The 23,793-nt window shown below is 42.5% G+C and overlaps 1 protein-coding gene across 8 annotated transcripts in view; it reads right to left on the bottom strand.

Annotated features, from left to right (window-relative positions):
- LOC144761592 (monocarboxylate transporter 10-like) overlaps positions 1 to 23,793 on the bottom strand; it is a 1,000,737-nt gene that overhangs the window by 562,458 nt on the left and 414,486 nt on the right. The window lies entirely within an intron of this gene.

Below are 23,793 nucleotides of genomic sequence, written 5' to 3'. Positions count from 1 at the left end.
AAATCAGGAAGTGTTGTCCGCCATTTTGTTAGTGCGAGTGAATATATAATACAGAACAAAGGGTTAGTACATGGAAAGGGGAGAAGGTAGAGATTGTCTGGCTGGGTAGGTTTTCTAAGGGGGTACAGTATGGACCCTGAACGCGAAAATACTATTTTTTTTTTGAGAAAACATTTGCGGGGTGCATGCATTTGGTCGCGCACCCCTATTTACAAGACTGTGAAAAACTATAGTGGTGAGAATGGAAAGGGAGCAGGGTGGAGAGTGTTTGATTTCGTAGGTTTCTTGAGGGGTTTATTAAGGATGACGAAAGTGTAAAAGTAGCTTTTTTTTCCGCAAATAAGTTACGAGGTGCGCGCACTCGGTCGCGCACGGCGATCAAAAAACATAAGGAAAGATGGAGATAAATTACAAGTTTGAGTGTTTAGATCTAAGGTGGCTCTTAAAAGAGCCCTTGTGTTAATTGAGTTTTTGCTGAACTTATAAGTAAGTTCCGATGCAGAGTCTCATGTTACAGAGGAAAATTCTATTTCCCTCATCCCTGAAATGAACACCATCTCTCCGATAGATGCCTTCCATGTTGAAACGTAGGTTGTTGTTGTATATAGAACCCATGTTATATTCTCTGAGGAAAGCAGAAACAGATTTATTTACATGTTTCCTTGCTTTCTCAATCTGTGGACAACGTTCATTGGACCAATTCCATTTTTGTCTTTGGCATATATTTGAATACACCAAGACAGTTCGAGGAAAAAGTGACATCAATTGACGAAAGGCGTCTTTTAGAAGCATTTCCAGACCTACCCCTGTTAATGTGCCTAGATCATTGCCACCACAGTGCACAATTATCAGGTTAGGTTCAGGGAGATGCATAAAAGTTTTCACCAATGGTATCAATTGGTGACATCTTAATCCTCTTTGGCCAATCCACGTAATCTGCACATTTGGTAAGTCAAGGTTAGAAATTCGTCTGTTTGCAGCATATTTTTCACTCCAGTGAATATAACTGTATCCTACAAGCCAAACCTTCATTTTCAAGGTAGATGCAGTAGTACTCCGATGGGTTCGTGAAGTGGAATGTCAAGTAGATGGTGAAAGTCACGATAAAAAAAGTGTGTGAGGTTTGGGGTTAAAGGAATACTGAGCATGATTGGTTAATTGATATACTTCAAGATTGAAGACTACGCTGTATGTTATAGTTTTATTATAAACAAATCTTCTATTGGTCGTGGAAAATAAGGAAATGTAAAACAAGAGTGGATAGGCAGGTGTGTTTGGAGGGAAATTATCCTTTTTGCTTGGATTTAGAACGTTGAGATATGAACTTTTGACCTGTGCCTTCAGCTAGGTGGAGATTGAGCTGTTACCATGGTAACAGCCAGAGAAGGCAGAGGGTGAAGGGTGACCGTTATGTGACTTTGAAAATATTGAAAGGATAACCAACTGAAATGTTAATTTGAATATGAAATTGTGCGGGAACAAATATGATTGGTTGAGGAGACATATATGAGTGTGTATTGACAGAAAATCTATGCCATTATTCTTCTACCTCGACAGGAACAGCGTCATGCATTTGGATCGATGTTGCAGCAGGCTGCCATGTAAATAGTTATTTAATAAAACGTTTTACCCTGTTACTTTGCTGGTGTGTTGTATATATTTATAATATTTGCATAGGGTTTGTCGTTATTTTGGGCGGGGTGGGCGGCGGAGCCGAGCTAACTTCTCTTATTTAGTCAGCACATAAATTGACTTACTGGTGCGCATTATTTTGGGTGTACATTTGGAATATCGGTTGGGGTCGGGTTCGTCGTACTGAAATAACCCTTCAAGTTTCTGGTGTAGGCTACTCTCCCATTCACTAGCTGCAGAGAGAGTCGTTCCTAAGTAAGGAAAGTGCTATATTCTTTTTCGTCCTTCACATGCGGATACCATGTTCGGGCTTATTTTTCTCATTCCATTAACCGTTCGATCAACGCCTCAGTCATACAAAAAGCATTCTTTTATTGACCCAGTCGTGCGCCACACATACGCATTCATACCGTACAAATCAGGGCCCATGCGCACATTCATACCATACAATCTTTCACGCTCCCAGAGATAGCTCGTACATATAATGTACCGTCTCACAGAGCTAGCCTATTTTTCCTCGCGTGGAACACGGTGCGGTTTAGGTCTTTTCCATACTTTAGCTGAAATTCCAATGTAACCTGCAGAAAAAGAAAAGAGGGGGGGGCAGCGTTCAAAGCACATCAGCGTGCATAAACACGAAAATGTTTTTATCTATCACGTACTTGACTTATCTCTCTGAGATGCATTCCCTTGTGTCTCGGCAATGGTAGTCTGTTCATTACATAGATCGCCCGAGGGCGGTAGTACAGACCGCGCGTAGGAAAGGGTCAAAAGCCAGGGGTATAGGAGTATGTAACAAGCGAGCCATTTAATTGAAAAAAATAAACGTGACAAACGGTTGCAGGATCAGTGAAGGTTGATTTTTTTATTCGAAAGTATAACAGGATCAGTTACAATAAAATCGTCCATACGCACACCAAGGGCGAGTATCATGGGTAACATTACTTCGAAGCTTTAATAATACAATAATCAATAATGAAAAACCGACATCAATAGGGTTGTCCGTATGCCCAGTCAGTACCCTTCCCCGCCCGCTATGTGCACAAAGACCGCATACATCCCCCATAACGTCAAGGCTAAGTAACTAGAACGTCATAAGGAGTTGCAAGTCGCTCCCATACTGGCGCCATTTTGGTCGAGGCCAGGCAGGTCCTTTCAAGTGGTGTGGGACCTGCCTGGCTTGGGGAATCTTTCAAGTGATGTGACTGAGGAGCAAATTGTGGACCTCTTTAAAGACTTCAACCCACTACATGTCAAGAAATGTCAAAGCGGAATGAAATGCTTTGCATTTGTAGACTTCAGTTCGGCGAAGACCCAGCAGAATGTTATAAGTAAATGTCATGGCACGAAGTTCAGTGGGCGGTCTGTCATTGTGAAAGCTTCAATTAAGTTGAATGGCTGCAAGAGCCCCTATTATACCAGCAGCCCTGTTAATATGCCGATCTTGGAAAAAGTTCCTCTGTTGGATTGCAATGGCTGCAGTGATGGTCTTGGGAAACTGCTTCCGAAAACTCTAAAGGCCACGAAAGCTTGCTATGCTGTTTCTTTGGAAATGCGGTGCTGGGTGATGGAAGTTATTGAAGAGTTGGCAGTGGTGTTTTTTGTAGATTTTGGACGCTCTGCCACAGTCCTGGCTTCGTCATTACGAGCACTTGAAAACAAGACATTCTGGGCAATACCACCCTTGACGCAGCCCTTTATGCTACAAGATGGTGTCTTCCATACAGAAAATATTGTTGGCAGCATTTTGAAAGGAAAGATAAACGGCCATTCTCCTAGTGAGTCTCACATTCTTACATTTATGAAGAATGTTGAAGAGTAGTATGTTGAAAATCTGAAGCCATCGTTCTACAAACTCTCAACCAGCCTTGGATGGAAAAATCCTGAAGAATGTACAAACTGAAAACCAGTTTTTGTCTGCATAGCATCAGCAGCAAAACTTGAGTCAGCTTTGTGTGAAGCCGCCATCTTGATCCAATCAATACCGTCCCCCCGCACACATTCAGGGACCAGGCCGCATTGCGAGGGCACCGCAGGACGTGTCTTCAGGTCAAACGGATTGTGGGACAAGGTCCAGAATGGAAGAGTCACCAAAAGGCTAAAAGTCCCGCCGGACCCCGGGAGCCGGCCGCCTATGTCGGGGGCGATCTCAGGCCACACCAGGGCAACAAGACTTGGGGAGGGGGCAGGAGCCAAGCGCCCCCTCCGAGTCCGCGCCACCACACCGCCCCTCGGGGGCGTGGAACAGTCGCCCGGTCCGGACGTTAACCAATGAAGAAGGGTACCAGCCGCCATCTTGATCCAATCAACACCGTCCCCCCGCACACATTCAGGGACCAGGCCGCATTGCGAGGGCACCGCAGGACGTGTCTCCAGGTCAAACGGATTGTGGGACAGGGTCCAGAATGGAAGAGTCACCAAAAGGCTAAAAGTCCCGCCGGACCCCGGGAGCCGGCCGCCTATGTCGGGGGCGATCTCAGGCCACACCAGGGCAACAAGACTTGGGGAGGGGGCAGGAGCCAAGCGCCCCCTCCGAGTCCGCGCCACCACACCGCCCCTCGGGGGCCTCCGTCAAGCGGCTCAGGGAGGCACCGCAGGCAGCGGTTCTTCAGATCAGTGGCTCTCACCGGCAAGGCTCCCCTCCATCAGCAGCGATCGTTGGCGCTGTGGTTGCGGCCGGAGGCGGGTGAGAAGCTGTAGCCGCAAGAGCAGGCGAAACTCAACCGGCCGAGTGAGGCACTGTGCCGCAAGAGCGGGCGCAACTCAGCTGGCCGAGCGAGGCACTGTGCCGCAAGAGCGGGCACAACTCAGCTGGCCGAGTGAAGCGCTGGGGTGCAGCTGAGGAACCTCCACCTGGGGAGGTGGGGGAGGCTCGTTCGCGCCGCCTCTCCCTCCCAGTGCACCCCACGCCGTCTCCTGGCGCAGGTATATGTGATGGTCGGACCAGGCAATAAGAGGGGGGGGTCATCAGCAAGGCATTCACCCCCCACCCGTGGCTCGCTGGATGCCACCTCAGGGTGGACCAATGGGAAGGCCAGTACAACAACATCGTGGCCGTGGTGCTTCCGGGCCATCCACCCAACGACCTCTTCGGCCGATGGCTGCCAGCAAGACCCCGCCCTATACGTGCCAGGGGTCTCATCTTCCGGATGGGCGTAGCCGCGGACCTGCTGCACAAGGAGGGACAGGAACAGCGTCATGCATTTGGATCGATGTTGCAGCAGGCTGCCATGTAAATAGTTATTTAATAAAACGTTTTACCCTGTTACTTTGCTGGTGTGTTGTATATATTTATAATATTTGCATAGGGTTTGTCGTTATTTTTGGCGGGGTGGGCGGCGGAGCCGAGCTGTCTTGCAGACATCATGGCGTCGAGCTCGGTTCCTCTCACTAGTTTCATATTTCTCATGAGGGGTTGTTCCTAATGTTTCTATTTTAGCGAGGTCAAAAAGAGATCCCATCAGTGGCCTACTGATTTTGCTTGATTCCTTTTGTTTTTTCTAACGATTTTTATGTTATAGTTTGCTTGCACGATACAGCGGCTAGTCCGCATTTTATATATATGTCCTTTTTATTAGGGGTGTCCTCCGGTGGAGTCGGATGATCTAACTCTAATAAACGGTCCGGGCTGAATCAACTACCAACAAATGGGGCAGAGATAGGCATGACGGATTACAAAGGGGACAAAAGTCTGCACTACCTATCCTTCACTATCCGCAAAGACTAAACAGAGTATTGCGACTCTGTGCTTATTTGTGAATAGAGAATCACCCAAAGAGAACCAATTCTGAACGATCAATGTTCGGCCAAACAATCAATCAAATGAGGGATAAAAATAGGCACAACGGATTACAACGGGGGCTAAAGCCTGCGTCATGAGTGATGTCACTGACCACGTCATGAGTGATGTAATATGTGACGTCATCAGCAGTGCATTGCACGCGCAAGTTATAGTGAGTCCAACTAACTATAACGTGGGAATTTCAATGGTTTTATGCGAGTAAAATTTCCTGGTAACTATAACTGGTGTAAAACCTATGGTTTTTTCGGTGAATTTCATAGGTTTTTTAAATGCTACTTCCTAACTATAACGTGTGTAAAACCTATGGTTTTTTCAGTGAATATATATACATATAACAGCAACTCCTCCAACAAGCAAAGAAGCAGAGGCCACAGCGGGGAATCCGGTGGAAGCTATTTAATTGATATAAAGGCATAATGCATTTCGGCCGCAGTTCGGCCTTCCTCAGATGCATCAATATTTCTGGAGACTCCTTCACCCATTTAAAATCACCCTCCCACAATTCCATTGGATGGAGATCGCCACACCCCCTCATAGGATAACTGCTCACTGCTTGTAGTTCATGGGAACTACAAGACCCAGAGTTCATTGCCCAGGTAAGTGATGCACGGGGTGTGTCCGTGTGGATTCTGCGATGTGCGGCAAGGTAACGGTGAAAATAAAATCAATATCCAGCTAATAAGATCACAAAAACCTTCCTCCAGTCCCCAGACATTCCAGCCGATCAGAAACAATTGTCAGCCGGGCAGGGATAGAGAAGACAATGCATTCCGATCCTCCGTGAAGTCACGGACCGCGCTGCAGCCGCCCTGGATTCCGTTGCGTAGAGAGGCGGGCACCGGGCTATTCCAATACCTTGGATGTGAAAACAGACCGCCGAAGCAGAGAACAGATGAGCCCGGACCACTTTGAAGAACGAGGCCCCTGTACCCCCTGTAGCGTGTTTCTGAATACCGCGCAAAATATGACAACTCCTCCAACAAGCAAAGAAGCAGAGGCCACAGCGGGAAATCTGGTGGAAGCTATTTAATTGATATATATATATATATATATGTACATTTGTATACCATTTTAAAATTATAAAAATAAATTACAATTAATCGTTTATTAATTGTTTCAAAATAAATATATATATATATATTATTATCATCCAAAAGTGCCCCGGATCATGAGAACGCCACTCTGCAAGGATAGGAAACATTCCTTTTATTATTGCACTAAACACGATCACAGCCCCAGTTCATTTTTAAAGCTTCCCAACGCATTTCATTGCCTCATGCAATTTCTTCAGGGGAAATGGGGAGACACAGCAAAAACCTGGTGCAGTACTTCAAACAATTTTATAGTTTGTGTTTTTTACCCACAATGCACGATTTTTCTGTTACAAACTGCTTGCTGGACTTAGAAGTACTGATTCAAAACCCTTTTCACTCGGGTCCGGTTTTAATGTCCTCAATGTTTTTAACCCATCTTTCTTAAAAGTTCATAGCCCTCCAGTGGGTTCCAGGGCTGCTTTCATGTTTTCTTTCGGCAATCCTTAGCTCTGGCAGGCTGCTCCATTAACAGCCGGTTAGACCTGGCTTTTAGGCGGTGCATTCTTTGCGGCTCAGAGCCTGCCGCATATAAATCATCCAAAAGTGCCCCGGATCATGAGAACGCCACTCTGCAAGGATAGGAAACATTCCTTTTATTATTGCACTAAACACGATCACAGCCCCAGTTCATTTTTAAAGGTTCCCAACGCGTTTCATTGCCTCATGCAATTTCTTCAGGGGAAATGGGGAGACACAGCAAAAACCCGGTGCAGTACTTCAAACAATTTTATAGTTTGTGTTTTTTACCCACAATGCACGATTTTTCTGTTACAAACTGCTTGCTGGACTTAGAAGTACTGATTCAAAACCCTTTTCACTCGGGTCCGGTTTTAATGTCCTCAATGTTTTTAACCCATCTTTCTTAAAAGTTCATAGCCCTCCAGTGGGTTCCAGGGCTGCTTTCATGTTTTCTTTCGGCAATCCTTAGCACTGGCAGGCTGCTCCATTAACAGCCTGTTAGACCTGGCTTTTAGGCGGTGCATTCTCTGCGGCTCGGAGCCTGCCGGATATAAATCATCCAAAAGTGCCCCGGATCATGAGAACGCCACTCTGCAAGGATAGGAAACATTCCTTTTATTATTGCACTAAACACGATCACAGCCCCAGTTCATTTTTAAAGCTTCCCAACGCGTTTCATTGCCTCATGCAATTTCTTCAGGGGAAATGGGGAGACACAGCAAAAACCCGGTGCAGTACTTCAAACAATTTTATAGTTTGTGTTTTTACCCACAATGCACGATTTTTCTGTTACAAACTGCTTGCTGGACTTAGAAGTACTGATTCAAAACCCTTTTCACTCGGGTCCGGTTTTAATGTCCTCAATGTTTTTAACCCATCTTTCTTAAAAGTTCATAGCCCTCCAGTGGGTTCCAGGGCTGCTTTCATGTTTTCTTTCGGCAATCCTTAGCACTGGCAGGCTGCTCTATTAACAGCCTGTTAGACCTGGCTTTTAGGCGGTGCATTCTGTGCGGCTCGGAGCCTGCCGCATATAAATCATCCAAAAGTGCCCCGGATCATGAGAACGCCACTCTGCAAGGATAGGAAACATTCCTTTTATTATTGCACTAAACACGATCACAGCCCCAGTTCATTTTTAAAGCTTCCCAACGCGTTTCATTGCCTCATGCAATTTCTTCAGGGGTAATGGGGAGACACAGCAAAAACCCGGTGCAGTACTTCAAACAATTTTATAGTTTGTGTTTTTTACCCACAATGCACGATTTTTCTGTTACAAACTGCTTGCTGGACTTAGAAGTACTGATTCAAAACCCTTTTCACTCGGGTCCGGTTTTAATGTCCTCAATGTTTTTAACCCATCTTTCTTAAAAGTTCATAGCCCTCCAGTGGGTTCCAGGGCTGCTTTCATGTTTTCTTTCGGCAATCCTTAGCACTGGCAGGCTGCTCCTTTAACAGCCTGTTAGACCTGGCTTTTAGGCGGTGCATTCTCTGCGGCTCGGAGCCTGCCGCATATAAATCATCCAAAAGTGCCCCGGATCATGAGAACGCCACTCTGCAAGGATAGGAAACATTCCTTTTATTATTGCACTAAACACGATCACAGCCCCAGTTCATTTTTAAAGCTTCCCAACGCGTTTCATTGCCTCATGCAATTTCTTCAGGGGAAATGGGGAGACACAGCAAAAACCCGGTGCAGTACTTCAAACAATTTTATAGTTTGTGTTTTTTACCCACAATGCACGATTTTTCTGTTACAAACTGCTTGCTGGACTTAGAAGTACTGATTCAAAACCCTTTTCACTCGGGTCCGGTTTTAATGTCCTCAATGTTTTAACCCATCTTTCTTAAAAGTTCATAGCCCTCCAGTGGGTTCCAGGGCTGCTTTCATGTTTTCTTTCGGCAATCCTTAGCACTGGCAGGCTGCTCCATTAACAGCCTGTTAGACCTGGCTTTTAGGCGGTGCATTCTCTGCGGCTCGGAGCCTGCCGCATATAAATCATCCAAAAGTGCCCCGGATCATGAGAACGCCACTCTGCAAGGATAGGAAACATTCCTTTTATTATTGCACTAAACACGATCACAGCCCCAGTTCATTTTTAAAGCTTCCCAACGCGTTTCATTGCCTCATGCAATTTCTTCAGGGGAAATGGGGAGACACAGCAAAAACCCGGTGCAGTACTTCAAACAATTTTATAGTTTGTGTTTTTTACCCACAATGCACGATTTTTCTGTTACAAACTGCTTGCTGGACTTAGAAGTACTGATTCAAAACCCTTTTCACTCGGGTCCGGTTTTAATGTCCTCAATGTTTTTAACCCATCTTTCTTAAAAGTTCATAGCCCTCCAGTGGGTTCCAGGGCTGCTTTCATGTTTTCTTTCGGCAATCCTTAGCACTGGCAGGCTGCTCCATTAACAGCCTGTTAGACCTGGCTTTTAGGCGGTGCATTCTCTGCGGCTAGGAGCCTGCCGCATATAAATCATCCAAAAGTGCCCCGGATCATGAGAACGCCACTCTGCAAGGATAGGAAACATTCCTTTTATTATTGCACTAAACACGATCACAGCCCCAGTTCATTTTTAAAGCTTCCCAACGCGTTTCATTGCCTCATGCAATTTCTTCAGGGGAAATGGGGAGACACAGCAAAAACCCGGTGCAGTACTTCAAACAATGTTATAGTTTGTGTTTTTTACCCACAATGCACGATTTTTCTGTTACAAACTGCTTGCTGGACTTAGAAGTACTGATTCAAAACCCTTTTCACTCGGGTCCGGTTTTAATGTCCTCAATGTTTTTAACCCATCTTTCTTAAAAGTTCATAGCCCTCCAGTGGGTTCCAGGGCTGCTTTCATGTTTTCTTTCGGCAATCCTTAGCACTGGCAGGCTGCTCCATTAACAGCCTGTTAGACCTGGCTTTTAGGCGGTGCATTCTCTGCGGCTCAGAGCCTGCCGCATATAAATCATCCAAAAGTGCCCCGGATCATGAGAACGCCACTCTGCAAGGATAGGAAACATTCCTTTTATTATTGCACTAAACACGATCACAGCCCCAGTTCATTTTTAAAGCTTCCCAACGCGTTTCATTGCCTCATGCAATTTCTTCAGGGGAAATGGGGAGACACAGCAAAAACCCGGTGCAGTACTTCAAACAATTTTATAGTTTGTGTTTTTTACCCACAATGCACGATTTTTCTGTTACAAACTGCTTGCTGGACTTAGAAGTACTGATTCAAAACCCTTTTCACTCGGGTCCGGTTTTAATGTCCTCAATGTTTTTAACCCATCTTTCTTAAAAGTTCATAGCCCTCCAGTGGGTTCCAGGGCTGCTTTCATGTTTTCTTTCGGCAATCCTTAGCACTGGCAGGCTGCTCCATTAACAGCCTGTTAGACCTGGCTTTTAGGCGGTGCATTCTCTGCGGCTAGGAGCCTGCCGCATATAAATCATCCAAAAGTGCCCCGGATCATGAGAACGCCACTCTGCAAGGATAGGAAACATTCCTTTTATTATTGCACTAAACACGATCACAGCCCCAGTTCATTTTTAAAGCTTCCCAACGCGTTTCATTGCCTCATGCAATTTCTTCAGGGGAAATGGGGAGACACAGCAAAAACCCGGTGCAGTACTTCAAACAATGTTATAGTTTGTGTTTTTTACCCACAATGCACGATTTTTCTGTTACAAACTGCTTGTTGGACTTAGAAGTACTGATTCAAAACCCTTTTCACTCGGGTCCGGTTTTAATGTCCTCAATGTTTTTAACCCATCTTTCTTAAAAGTTCATAGCCCTCCAGTGGGTTCCAGGGCTGCTTTCATGTTTTCTTTTGGCAATCCTTAGCACTGGCAGGCTGCTCCATTAACAGCCTGTTAGACCTGGCTTTTAGGCGGTGCATTCTCTGCGGCTCGGAGCCTGCCGCATATAAATCATCCAAAAGTGCCCCGGATCATGAGAACGCCACTCTGCAAGGATAGGAAACATTCCTTTTATTATTGCACTAAACACGATCACAGCCCCAGTTCATTTTTAAAGCTTCCCAACGCGTTTCATTGCCTCATGCAATTTCTTCAGGGGAAATGGGGAGACACAGCAAAAACCCAGTGCAGTACTTCAAACAATTTTATAGTTTGTGTTTTTTACCCACAATGCACGATTTTTCTGTTACAAACTGCTTGCTGGACTTAGAAGTACTGATTCAAAACCCTTTTCACTCGGGTCCGGTTTTAATGTCCTCAATGTTTTTAACCCATCTTTCTTAAAAGTTCATAGCCCTCCAGTGGGTTCCAGGGCTGCTTTCATGTTTTCTTTCGGTAATCCTTAGCACTGGCAGGCTGCTCCATTAACAGCCTGTTAGACCTGGCTTTTAGGCGGTGCATTCTCTGCGGCTCGGAGCCTGCCGCATATAAATCATCCAAAAGCACTAAACACGATCACAGCCCCAGTTCATTTTTAAAGCTTCCCAACGCGTTTCATTGCCTCATGCAATTTCTTCAGGGGAAATGGGGAGACACAGCAAAAACCCGCTGCAGTACTTCAAACAATTTTATAGTTTGTGTTTTTTACCCACAATGCACGATTTTTCTGTTACAAACTGCTTGCTGGACTTAGAAGTACTGATTCAAAACCCTTTTCACTCGGGTCCAGTTTTAATGTCCTCAATGTTTTTAACCCATCTTTCTTAAAAGTTCATAGCCCTCCAGTGGGTTCCAGGGCTGCTTTCATGTTTTCTTTCGGCAATCCTTAGCACTGGCAGGCTGCTCCATTCCTTCCTCATTGCTCTCTGACTGGGGAAGACGCTGGCTCGCGCGCTCCCGAACCAATTTCGCTTCGGAATAACTGATGGGATATACTGACGCGCTTTGGACCTCATTACGGACAATTAATCCCGCTACAATGATGGAGAGTAATACACCAATTTGAATGGCCTAATACCACATAGTACTACGGCAGAGATACAGCTACTTCCACTAATTTACACGGCAAGTGCCAGGACCACGTTTTTCTGAGGCCGCCTTCAGTTTTCTCAGCAGGAACAGCCCCACCTTCCTCCCCTTCCCTCACGTCCTGACGAAGACCCGCGTAGTAAGGATCTACCGTCCTACATCCTATGGGTCGAAACGTAGACTTTCTCTACTTACTCGAACTCCTACAGAACAGTTTAATGCATATAGCTGAATAGGAGATTTCGTTTTTGAAATTCATTCTGATGTTTGTACACTGTATTTGACCCCACGTATGGGGATCTATTTAATTTTGTCTGTGATCTAAAAATGCGGACATGTATAATTGAAGAATTTTTTGACTAGTGATGTTGAACTACCAAGAAATGTTATCTTTTTCCCTGCACCTTCCCCTCTCCCCTGTGGGCTTATTGAATTTGTGTGTATTGTGTATATATTCATGTTCTGATTAATGATCTAATGAATGTTTAGGACGGGTGCGGTGAAAATAAAAACACCCTGCACCTTGATTCGATCTTTTTGAATTAATCCAATCTAAATATTGTGAATTTAGTAATTTGTTGTGTTCTGTCTGGGACCCCCTCTTCTTATATACCAAGCAATTAACCAGGTCCCACTGACTACATGGGTCCAACCCCTAAAATTTATAATAATACAGTCAAAGGGTTAGTCAGAGATGAGCATAAGTATTAAAAAAAACGAATTCTGATTATTTTGGGAAATATAAAACATTGACAAACCAGCGGTTTACTCAATTGTGTGTTTTGGGCCCAGGTGAGTATATGATAGTAGAGTATCTGTTGTTGGTACAATTTTGGATCATGTGGATCCGCAGATCGATCTGCAGAGGATCGGCAGATCGATCCGCAGAGGATCCATGCCCCTGTATAACTATTTTTTTTTACCTTTAATGATGTCTCTAAAACTACTAAACAAATTCACATCAAATCACAAAAGATAAGTTAGTTTCGTTTTTCAATTTGTAGTGCGCAACAGATACCCAAAAAGGGTTTCCCGGTGCAAAGACGAAGAAGACAGAGAGCACAGGTGGTAGGATGGTTATTTATCGAAAAGCCAAGTTTTTAAAGACTTTCGGAACTGTGTATAATTGGGTTCATTGCGGAGAATCGTAGATAGAGAGTTCCAAGTTGCGGGACCAAGATAGGAAAAGGCCTTGCCACCAATCCATGCTTGTTTGTCATCTTGATGACCCCCTTACTTTTCTGTAAGCAAGTGTACTGACTAAAGTATCCATTTTCACTATTGAAAAAAACAAAATTTACAGGGACATTGTGGTAAGGCTCACATTTCACTCATTAAAAACCAGTGAAATGCAGCAGGAATAGTTAGCTGAGCTAACTATAACTTACGGCCCGCAGTGCACTGCTTATGACATCACAAATGATATTACTCATGACATGGTCAGTGACATCACTGTTGACATCTCAAACGACATCACTGATGACATCTCAAATTACATCACTGATTACACCATCCAGTGAGTGTGAGTGTTTTCTATAAGCTACTGAGTGTTAAACATATATACTAAGGTAAGTGGCTGTGGGAGTGCCTGTATGGGTGAGTGAGTGGGTGTGTAAGAGGTGTATAGAAGAGTGAGTGGGTATGTGAGAGATTGTATACATGAGGTCATGGGTGTGTGAGTTTTTGTATGGGTGAACATGGGTGTGGGTCAGTGGGTGCAATATAAAGCAAGAAAAGACTGCATAATATGAGCATCCGGTCATGTAATAAAATTGAGATTTTCCTAGCCTTGGTGTCAGAAAGGCTGATTTTATCAGACACTGAGATGAGTACTTTCCCACCACTGTTTCATTAACCCTCCCTGTTTTCTTTTTCTGCAGCATCAACACCTTTTTCAGTATCTACATCCTCCGAATCCAACTGGACTATGTTGTTGGATTCAGTGCGCAGAATCTCTTCATGGATCGTTCCTCCTGGGTCACACCGTTGCTCCTCACCTCCTTTTGGACTGCTTCATTGACTTTTTGACTACGTTGATTACCTTCTTTTCAGTGTTTTGGTTTCTTTCTATGCCTTACTGATTGACTCATTTCAAGAAAAGAGGACTTGTTACTCCCAGTCAAGATAGTTATTAGGTTACTCAACGTCCTATTGGTTGTTCCTATTGTGATGTCACTTGTGGTAGTTCTATGTATGCATCAGTATGTGCCTGGGTGTGTCAGTGAATGCATTGGTATGCATCTGGGTGTGTCAGCGTATGCATTAGTGTGTACCTGGGTGTGTTAGTGTATAGTGTATGCGTCAATGTGTGTATACCTGTTTTACTATAATTATGTGTACAAAGTATATGTATGGATAGTGTATGGATGAATAAAAATGTAATTAGCTACCTACATTACTGCAAACAAATCCCTTTAATCTGTGAAAAGATAAATAGAAGATAACGTTTTATATTAAACATTTCTCTATTAAAGAATAATAATCTGCAATTAAAAAAGCTAGTATTAATAATAGCACAGAAGACATGTATATCATTCATAGCAATTATTACATAACATTTAATCATCTCATATTCCCTTCTTTACTGTCCTCAGCTTCCATACTTTTACACTATAAATGAAGTGTGCATAGATGTGCATCACTGAACAGTAGAGAGAAAAAACAAAGATATATACCCTTAAGTACATAGCACGTTATTTCAAATTAAAATGAATATGCTTTACACTCACTAAAAACCTTTACCTCACTGTTTACCTATAGCTCTTAAATAATATAATGGTTGCTCTAGTCTTATAATACGATTAACGTGTATGAATAAAAGTGGTATTTAAAATGGCATATAAATACATCACTGTCCATAGGGTGCATGAAGTAATAAAATATGGTAATCCATTCATCAGAAGTAGAGCATATCAGTGCTGTCATATTTTTTTTATCGTTTTTTCCAGCTGTTCTTCAAACATATGTTCTAATTATAATATTATGTGGATCCACTTTAAGTTTAAAAAATGCATAGAATATCCAAAAATATTTTTAAGAGGAATAAGATTAGCAGTATTCCATTTTCTCTTCAGTATATGTTTGTCCAGGATTGTACGTTTTCATCTTTTTCCAATTTAGTGCTATCTCTGTTATTTTCTTACAAGTGTAACTACATTACAATATTTGGAATCCGTTATAAAGATATACCCTTATTAGGCTGGGCGATATCCTAAATGGTTGTATTAGAAGATCCAGAGAGTGGCATTCCATTATTTTAATAGTAATCATCCTTAGAACTTTGGTTCAAGAAAGAGATGGTAAGAATTTGGTAGTTTATACGGTAATCTGTGCTTGAATGTAAGCTTCCTATCATTATACTCTGTCCATTCAGTTGTATTTTTAAAGTGGATGGTGTAGCGTCCAGATGTAACATTTACTCTTTCATGAAAAATAATAGCTATGCAGGTATATGTTTTACCAGAAACTGAGATTTGTGCAGCTTTAAAATGTGTAATTTGTGTTTCTAATATAGTTCCGCCTGCAGTGCAACGCTGTAGCATTAGGATAATATATTGTTTTCTTTTTATATTCAAAGTTGATACGAAGATCGGAGTTACATTTTGTGCAGCTGTTATTCTGTGCTGCATTTTCAAACCATTTCTCAGAACTGACAGTTTTACAGTCTTGTAGAGCTAAGAAGATGAATAGTTCTGTATCGATTTGTGTTGTTGAAGAAAAAGAAAGTTTTTCACGAATAACTTAGTCGAAATAGCTCATCAATGGGTACCATCTCTTCTTCTAAGAAACCAAGTAGGACCATCACAAATTCTTGTGCATCTTCTTGCGAGTTTATTATGAAGTTGTTGCGGGGGGGGGGGAATAAGGAACACATAGGCCGACTCGTGTAAGTGAGGGATTTATTTTTAATAAGCTGATCACTTGCAAAACGGAGTATGCCATCTACATAATGGAGTGCCCTTGTGGACTGCAGTACGTGGGAAGCACGAAACTGCAAGTCCACAAGAGGATCCTCCAGCATCTGCGAGTCATAACAAACTTGGATACGACTTATCCAGTGGCCCGCCATTTCAGTGAGATGCATGATGGGAAAGATACATCTCAACTGAAATACTTCACCATAGATACCATACCACCATTGAGAAGAGGCAGAGATAGTGAGGCACTCCTATGCAAACTCAAGACCAAGTATATCTTGGAACTCGATAGTAAAAGTCCTCATTGACTTAACAAGACTGAAGACTTATACACGTGGCTAGATTAGGGATGCATTTTTGTCGTATTAACAGTGATTAGCAGCATTCTACTGTAGACACCTCTGCAGCTTTTACAGAGGCATTTAAGCTACATATGATAAATATATGACCTCCATAATGTATGCCTGAATCACTTTCCTTTTAGCGAGAATATCATTAAAAGCAAGCAAGAAAAAAGTTTTAATGTTAACTTCACCATAACTTTTAATTCTTGTTTAGCACATGCACTTTTAACACATGCTCTACTGAATTCCAGGGTGGATTAGCAGTAGTTCACGCACAGGGTATTACACTTGCTTTCTTGCACTGAAAAACAACTGAATATTTTAACGGTCATTCAGTCAGTAGGCCCACTGTGGGCGAAATATTCCCAATAATTAATTGCAACAGCATTGTGATAAATGTTTTCAAACAGAAATTATAAGGATGTGGAATGAGTAATTGAAATCATTGTGTATTGTATTTTTACAAATGAATCTTTATACATGTGAATTAACATTTATTGTTTTTTTTTATGGCAACCTATAACCGACAGGTTGGCCAGCAGTATGGGCATTGATAACTCCTTTTCCCATGAAAACATGAATTTGATGTCACTCTTTGCTGTTATTTAACCTATAATTGCATATTTCCACAGTAGTCCTTTTGCACAAATTTACTATGCTTCTTTTGCACTGACCATATATGTTTGCTGCTAAATAGCAATAGAACTTCGGTTCAGGAAATGACAGTCTGTTGTTTATGTTAATTCTTTGCACTGGCAAAAAGGAGAAGTGTTGTCAGCGCGTCATGTGATCAAGGTCCTCGTGGACCGAAACGAGTCATGGCGGCACAGCGCAAAACAGAAAAATAAAACAAATTGAACAAGAGAAGAGGTGTCCGTTCCTGATTTCTTATTCACGCCGCATTTAATCATAAGGGAAAAGGTTACCTGAAATATAAATATATATATATATATATATATATATATATATATATATATGTGTATATATATATATATATATATATATATATATATATATTGCAGCTCCAGTCCTCTTTGCCCATACCCAGCCGGGCCGGGAACGAAGACACAGCACTCACGGGCTCAAGTAATACAGCAAAGTTTTTATTCAAGCAAACGCGTTTCGGGACTGCGTCCCTTCGTCAGTGGTTCAATAATGAAGAACGCGGCACCATTTTTAAGAAACCCAAAATTGGTCACAAAAATGAAAGACGGACTGATCGCAACCGCAATCAGGTAGCGCCATCTTGGAGTGTCTATAGACGGCTTCAATGCCCACATTTGAGTGTACAATTCAAACGAGATTACTTTAGTTTTTAAATTTCAACAAAACATTTCGCCGTGTATCGGCACGCACGCCTCTAAAATTATGGTCGTGGCATAACTCCCTCATATATTGTGTATCTTGAGGTGTGTTCTCTCGATTTGGGCTCAGCAGTGTGAACTCAATTTATAAGTGTCATAATGACAGTCGCAGTCTACAAACCACAACATCAATTATATTTAGTGAAACTTAATAGAGGTTCAATCTTGCCGTGGATCGGCAATTGCAGCCAAACGGCTGCATGGAGTCACACATGCTTCGTCCCCCTCAGAGGACACCCTCAATGCCAATTATTTTGGTTAAGCCGTCACATGTTCAAAAAACTCACAAACATCGATACCCACCACCCACCACAACTTTTTAACATTTTTCTGTGTCATTACAAATTTCATCTTACATCATTCCCAAAAATCACGTCGTCAATTTCATATGCTTCTCAGTATCATCCCAAATGAGTTGCCATTTCCTCCCCCATATTGAGACCTCCTGGTGCCTTAGTTTCAAGGTCAACAATGTAACGAGATTCAAGTCTCCTGAGAGTCAAAAGTCTGTTCCCTCCCCTTGAACTTTCCGGGACACAGTCTAAACAGAAAAACCTCAAAAGGTCTCTGTGGCGCTTAATCGCAAAATGTCGAGCGACAGGGTAGGTGAAATATTTGTTCATTATCGCTCTCATATGCTCTAAGACTCTCAGTTTTACAGGATTGATTGTGCTGCCAATATATTTTAATTGGCAGGGACACATAAGGCAATAAACCGCTTAGTCTGTCTGGCAGGACATGAACTTACTGATCTTCCTTCCAACTCGGCACCCTCTCACTTGATAAGTTAATGTGCGTTTACTGAAAGCGCAGGCTTTACATTTCCCACAGGGGAAGAAACCCTTTGCCTCCTTTAACGTACCTTTTGTGTTACGTATTGGCTCTAGATGGCTGTGAACCATATGATCTCTTAAGGATCTTGCCTTCCTGAAGGTAATTTGTGGGGTTGCAGCTATATCTGACCCTACAATATGATCTGTCTTCAGGATATGCCAGTGTTTGATCATGATTGCTCTAAGTTTAGAGGAGTTCGCCGAAAAGGTGGTTACCATGCGAAACTTCCCCTCTACAATAGGTCTTTCTTTCTTTTTGAACAAAACATTGCGTGGCAATTTCTTCACGCGGCTCAGTGTATCAAGTAAAAGGTTCGGTTTGTACCCCCTCTCTACAAATCTGTCCATGCTTTCAATAACTGCTAAGTTGAAGTCTTCCTCATGAGTACAGTTTCGACCTAAGAAACTCCCCATAGGGGATACTGTTGACCAGTTTGCGCGGGTGGCTACTTGTTGCAAACAGGACACTATTCCCAGCTGTTGGTTTGCGGTAAAGAGAGGTAGAGATTTTCCCTTCCTTTATTGTTACCTGTAGATCCAAGTAGTTAACTTGTGAATTACTCACATCCCCCGTAAACCTAAGGTTGCAATCATTGTGGTTTAACACCCCGACATACTCTCGTACCTCATCAATAGACCCATCCCATACCAGGAACAGGTCATCAATGTACCTGTACCAGGTCACAACCTTGCTGTTCCATGTGGCGTTTGCAGGGCCCCAGGCTTCCTGCTCCTCCCACCAGCCCATGAATAAATTTGCGTAGCTGGGGGCGAAGCAGGAACCCATAGCTGTGCCCGACATTTGTCTGTACAGGACCTCCTGAAAAAGAAAGATGTTATTATTTAAACAAAAGTTGACTAATTCAAGTAACATTTTGTTATGCATTGCAAATTTTAGTGACCTCTTCCTCAGGAAATAATCAATAGCCTTAAGTCCTTGTCCATGCTCTATGCATGTGTATAGGCTCTTTATGTCAAGGGGTGCCATCACATAGGTTGGTTGCCATACCAGACTTTCGATTTTTTCAATAAAGTCTGTGGTGTCTCGAATGTAGGACTTCAATTCTAAGACAAATTCGAAAAGATAGTGGTCTAAAAATTTGGAAAGGTTTTCTGTCAGTCCTCCGATGGACGAAATGATTGGTCTCCCTGGGGGTTTATCAATGTTCTTATGAACTTTTGGCAGATGGTAGAACGTGGGTACGATAGGGTTGGTGGTTTTCAAAAATAAGTACTCTTCTAGTTCTAACATCTGTTTGCAATGCCACTTCCTCAAAAGTTCATGTAAGGTTTCAATGCTTGTCAAGTATTCCTTCTTGTCAATCTGTGCATAACAGTGTACATCCTGTAACTGGCGCATGGCTTCCTCCACATAATTCTCACGCGACATAATCACGATGTTGCCCCCTTTGTCGGAGGGTTTGCAAATGATAGACTTGTCATCTGCCAATGTTCTTATCGCCGTCCTCTGTTCCTTTGTGATGTTGAAGTCATCTGCTGATCTTATATTCGTTGTTCTCATGGCCATCAGATCCCTGATGACAGCGTCAGAGAATGTATCAATAGCATCCGTTGTGGTTTGTGGCACAAATTTGGAAGCTAATTTGAAACCACTATTCGGAGCCTCCTGGTCAGCATCAACATTTGCTAGTCTCTGAGTGAGAGTGTTATTGGAAGCACTCATCTCACAATCATTGCCTTGCCGCAGATTTTCTTAAAGCTCACATGCCGTTAAGTCATTGACACTTAAAAGATCAGTCCCCTTCTTATTGCCACGTAGATATTTGACCTCTTTAGCTGTAGGCTTCACTTTAAAATATTTGTGCAACTTGATCTTCCTAATAAATTTGTAGAGGTCGATCCTTGTTTGGGTGTATTCCATGTGCACATTCGGGCAAAATGTAAGTCCCAGTTTTAAAACAGACTCTTCACACGGGGATAGAACTCTTTTCGATAAATTGACAATAGTTAAGGAATCACTTTGTCTCACCATCTGTTTACTCTCCTGCTTCTTGTTGTTCGCGAGGCTGTCCTGCTCTTTCCTTTGCCTCTTCCTTTTCCAGCCTCCTCGTCTTGTTTGTCTGCCTCTTCCGGTGGCTTGTTTTTTCCACCCCTTAACCAACTGTGCCTGATGACATTGAACTCCTGATGAAAAGGAGTCTTCGTTGGTAAGACAGAAAGGCCTGCCGCTTCATCCCCAGAAACTTCACTCACATTAACATCAGAGTCAGAGGTTTCTATTCTTGGTTCAGGTGGCGCCCCTGGCATTAGATTTTTCTTTGCCAAGTCTTTTCGTGGCTGGTCATATCTCTTAGCAAATGTTAGTACCCTGCCCATCGCGTAATCACGCTCGTCCCGATCAAATTTCTCCTGCTTCCTCATTTTGATCTTTAACTCATATTTTTGTAGTCTCTTTTTCATGGCCGTGCGTAATTGTTCTTGTTCATCCTTATCTGGATTCTTAAGTAGTTCTTCTTCTATTGCCTCAATTTCCTTGACCGTCTTGTCACGGTCACTCCATGCAAATTGCACTAGAATTTCTAGCATTCCTTTGCAGGATAGGGCAATGTGGGCGGCCCATGCTTCCAGCAGGAGGGGGTCGGGATTCTCATAAGCAGGGACGGTGAATATTCGCAGTCCACTGGGCACTCGCTGAACTTCGATATAACCCTGAAGTGATGTCCCCTCACACCACTTCCGGAGTTCTCTTTCATAGAGCTTCTCTAATTTTTGGAATTGTGTAACCAAGGTGCTTTTAACCTCCACAGTCACTTTAGATGGTGGTTTTGTTATGTCTGGGTTTTTATTCTTGAACATGTCCCCCGCAGCGTCTCTGCGCTCACTCATATTGAACATTTTGTAGTGCTTAGTGGAGTTAGGCGGTCCGATCCCGGAACCTCACCTTCCTCCTCTTGTTGCTGCTTCTGTTAAATGAGCCCTCGACACACTGCCAAAATAATTCACAGTTCTAGGATACCTGACAATAGATAAGAAGAGATCCTTGAGTGCTGGCTTACCGCTTTTCTCGCCGCGGAACGCTCTGTCTCTCTTCCGACCTCTCCCTATGCAATGGTAAGTCTCCTTTTGAAGACACAGCACTCACGGGCTCAAGTAATACAGCAACGTTTTTATTCAAGCAAAAGCGTTTCGGGACTCCGTCCCTTCGTCAGTGGTTCAATAATGAAGAACGCGGCACCCACGATACCGGCGTATCTGGAGCTTTAATATATATATATATATATATATATATATATATATATATATATATACACATACTGAAAAAACAAAGGTTACAGGGACATTACAGTTAGGCTCACATTTCACTTGTACAAAACAAGTGAAATTCAACAAATTCAGCAGTTAAAGTTAGCTGAGCTAACTATAACTTATGCCCCCGCAATGCACGGCTTATGACATCACATACTATATCACTCATGGCTTGCTCAGTGACATCACTGATGACATCTCAAAAGACATTACTGATGACCTCATCCAGTGAGTGCAAGTGTTTTCTAAAAGTGTTAAACGTATATACTAAGGTAAGTAACTGTGGGAGTGCCTCTATGGGTACAGAGTGGGTGTGTAAGTGGTGTATAGAAAAGTGAGTGGGAATGTGAGAGACTGTATACAGGAGTGATTGGGTGTATGAGTTTTTGTATGCTGAACAAGAATATACATATAAAATACACCTACCTGCGAAATACTTGCATTTTCGTGGTAAAGGCATGCGTGGTAAAGGCATATTCGTTGCAAAATATGCGGGGTAAAGGCATGCATGGTGAAGAGGCCTGCGTTGTAAAGGCATGATGCATGGTTCCGACCACGTAAATGTGCCACATTACGCTACATAATTTTCCTTTTCTTGCTGCATAATTTGGTGAACCCTGCGACGTAGTTTGGTCCAACCCTGACACATATATCCAATTGACATGTCAATATATCTTGTATCCTCAAGGCCCTGCAATGGTGAAGCAAGGCTGAAAAACGGACTGGATAGCTTGTAAAATATTCTAAGGCATACATTAAATGGTAGCTCGTCAGTGTTATGATAAAAAATATGGAGGCTGATAATGAGGTGGAAATTGCCAAAAATTTCGGTATCCAACAGTAATTTCTTTATCAACATCAACCAGGCCAAACTTCAACGACACCGTACTTAAGAACTTAAGATTTTACCAGTTTCTGATTTGTTGTTTCCGTGGACAAGGAAAACTCTGGAGGACGTTGTGTGTTTCTTCTTCTGTGTGCTGTTGCAGTAGTTAAGGCTTGAATGGCAGTTTGTAAAAACAACGAGACAACAAAAAACTGTAGCCCTGTCTATAGGGACTTGCCGGTAATATACCCTGGCTTGCACTGGACGACGAAAGGCACAGAAGAGACCCTGACCTATTAATCAGTGCCACGTGACAGCCTATGCAAGGTTTTAGTTATAGTTGCATTCACTTTATCATATTTGTAGATATCTGGGTGAGGTATAAATACACCTTATATTCTACAGAGTTCTGTCCTTATTGCAAATATATGGAATGAGTTCAAAACAAGGAGGTGGTCTGGAACAGATTCTTATCGACATGTTCTAAATAATGTCAGGGAAGAGTATGAGCTGCACAAAAGAGTGCAGAGGACAGAACTCCATGGATGTCTAAGACACACAACAAACACAATCCTGAACACTGGGTCAGCTGTATTGGTTTCAGTATTTTCTCTAAAGTACCTAAAGCACTCGAACTTAATTACTATGTTGGTATTTAAGATTACAGTGTCATCAGCATATCACTGTGCTTTATTTTCACAACCGTGTTCTTCTGTTTGAACATCACTTACATTAAGTTAATATCACGTATCTGTGCCTTTCCCAGGTCTACAAACTTGGATGATTTCAGCTGGATGATTAATTATCTTTGAAACCAGTCAAATATTTCTACCCCTCCATCTATACTTAGAAGGTAGACAGTGTAATTCATATTTTACTGCTTATGCGATATATCAACATAAAAGGCCTTGTTTATCCTACTATATGTTTCTCAAATTATATGACTTGAGGCATATAGTTTGCCCATTTACATTAATTATGGCTTCTGTCTTAAATAATGTTTTTTATGCATCACTGAGGCAAATATTTATCAAAAGGATGTATCATCTGCATGGTGGTTCTAGAGCCTTATTTCTTAACAATAATGTATTTGAGAATTATGAAACCCCTTCAAAATCCCTCAAAATGCTGATCACATATGAATGAGAATCATGGTCATCATTCTTGAAGCCTTCTTTTTCCCTTCTTTCATGACTGACAGGGATCATGTTGAATTGCTTGATTTTCAAAAACAGATAATTAAATTTCTTCTTCCTGATCTTCTCACTAAACGCATGGTAATTCCAAGACCACATCTTAATGTCAGGTAGTCAGAGAG

Source organism: Lissotriton helveticus, chromosome 6 (assembly GCF_964261635.1).
Source record: "Lissotriton helveticus chromosome 6, aLisHel1.1, whole genome shotgun sequence".
Taxonomy (NCBI): domain Eukaryota; kingdom Metazoa; phylum Chordata; class Amphibia; order Caudata; family Salamandridae; genus Lissotriton; species Lissotriton helveticus.
This window is presented reverse-complemented; position numbering and strand designations above follow the sequence as displayed.